Consider the following 2,751-nt stretch of genomic DNA (forward strand, 5'->3'; position numbering starts at 1 on the left):
ATGGGTCTCTGACTGGATAGCCTTCAAGGATGTCATTTTTTCGCCGCTGAAATTGCTTGCCAAAAGATCAGAAAAAGTTATTGCTAACAATGGACAATATTTTGATTGATATACTTTTTCATTTTCTTTCTTAAATAAAATTATATTTTTTGCAAAAGAACAGACGGAACTTTTCAATTGACCTAATAAATATGTATTTTCTTATATGAAGAGTATATCTATAAAGTATATTTAGAATATGTATATAAAATTGTCTTCAATAATTATTATTTTCTGGTTTTCTACCAACAGGGACGAAAGAAGTCGATGGTACAGTGGTCCGAAGAGAATACTGCCCCATCGTCGGTCATTATCATTTCAAATATAGCATCAACAATAACTCCACGATCTCGTTAGAATGTAACACGTTCTCTTCTGAGTTCAGTAATTGTCCGGATGGATCGATCTTACAATTAGAATTCAAACGATGTAACTTCGAGGGACGCAGTAAGTGTTTCTTAATTTCTCGTAATTACATTAACGTTGGTGAATTTTTTAGAAGCAATTTATAATTAAAGAGGTTCATACATTTTTAAATATTTGAGTAGTAAAATTAATTGCAATCGAGATTTACAAAATTAGAGCTTAGCAAACAAATATATACACTTGTCTTCTCTTTATTTACATTGCTACTAAATTAATCATTTAAATGAAATGATAATATCGTTTATTCGTTAATAGATTATTGTACAATGACATGAAGCAATGGGTGCATTCAGTACTACAATTGCTCACTGAGCGCTCAGTGAGCGATTTCTACGTACTAGATGAAATGTTCTCTTGATAATGCTTGATAAATTACTGAGCGCTTAGTGAGCACTCTAGAATTGTGTATTGGATGCAAATGCTTATTAGCTGCTTATTGAGAGCGCTCATCATTTTTCATCAATTTTGGTGAGCGTAAATTTTTGTCGTTCACGTCGCTCATTAAGCATTCATGCTTTCACAGCTTCACAAAGAAATAATAAATGGTAGTATAATAAGTAAGAAATATAATTTAAAGATAAAATATCTGTAAATAAGTTATTCTACATACGAATAAAAACATATTCGCGTGATAATTCCTTTTGTGACAACTTTTAATTATAATGTTTTAGAATTAGAGTTATTGGTAATTATACAGAATACCCCCACCACCTCTAATTTCGATAAAATTAGGCTCATTCGACGCGTTTTTGCATAAAACGAAAGAATCTGGCAGAGATAGAAGTCGCTCTGCCCCGCGAACCGAGATATATTATGCGTTAAGTGGGGAGCACAGACTTTTGCATAACGCATAAACCATATACATAAAGAATTTGATTGGTCCATTGACTCATGCATAAGAAAATGGGCCAATGAAATTCCTTATGCACATGCTCTATGCGTTATGCAAAAGTGTGTGTTGGGGCTCTTAAGCTATATCCACACAAACTTGCATAACCGCATAAACATATGCATAATGAAAATTAACCAATCACATTTTAGGAGTTAGAAACGTAATGAGACGCATATGCATAAAATCGAAATGCATGTAGAAGACATGGCGATTGTAGGACTGTGACAGATTTCCTAACCTGAATAGTCACGACTTCAATGCTTAATATCTCGGTTCGCGGGGCAGAGCGACACTTATATTTCTGCCATATTCTTCCGTTTTATGCAAACACGCGTCGAATGAGTCTAATTTTATCGAAATCGGAGGTTACTTACAAGACTTACTTTTCTCTAGGGATGTGATAACATTTTACGCTCACAAAGATGGTGACCGCTTACTGTGAGCAGCTAATGAGCGCTCGCATCTAATACACAATCCTAGGGTGCTCACTGAGCGCTCAGTGAGCGGTTGTAATACTGAATGCACCCAATGATAAAAAACTGACTTTTTCGGAAGTTATCAGAAATATATTGTTAATCCTGTTTCAACAGATATTTCATACCATTGTTTGGGCAATTGGCTTGGAACAAATAATTCTACATATTTTGCCCTTTGGGACAGCAACATCAACGATGGCAGGCCTCAATATAGATGCGGGGTGCGTTGTACACTAAATTATTTTACATAAAATAATAAAATAATACAATTGTTCGATCAATACGTACAAAACGATATAAATAAAAAATATCTATTATATTGGAAGTACAAATTAGTTCGGTCCGTTATTTTGTGTTCAAAAATGCATTTATTTCAAAACAAAATAAATTGTTGTACATCTCGATGCAACAAGATATTATTTTGGGATTCGATCCGCTCAAAGGGTTGGACCCATGAGGAAAGACGAGGATAGTGAAAAAGGTCGTCGAACAAACACTCACTTCACCACACTTTTATTTAAAATAACCCCTTTTATTTATTATAACAATTTTAATAACTGATTACACTTGATGTATTACATTATTATTAATTACCTTTCGTATAATTAAATACAATTGTTGAATATAATTGCTTACAATTTATTAATCGCGCTCGTGACTTATGAGTAAACCGGTCGGCGACGAACGTTATCGCGGATGTTACTTGACTCGGTTCTCGCGATGCGCGTAACGTATCGTTACGTTTAGATTTTAAGACAAGACTCTGCGCTCCGCAATTAGGCAGTCGCTTATATTGAGTTTGATGTTGTCGCTTTTGGTCTTCGATCGGACCATATATGGTAATATTTATCGCGCTAGAGGCGCGATCGCGTGATTAAAGAATGTGAAATCTTGCACTTCCGCTGTCGGTTGCCATGC

Source organism: Cyphomyrmex costatus, unplaced genomic scaffold, assembly GCF_001594065.2.
Source record: "Cyphomyrmex costatus isolate MS0001 unplaced genomic scaffold, Ccosl1.0 scaffold689, whole genome shotgun sequence".
Lineage (NCBI taxonomy): Eukaryota > Metazoa > Arthropoda > Insecta > Hymenoptera > Formicidae > Cyphomyrmex > Cyphomyrmex costatus.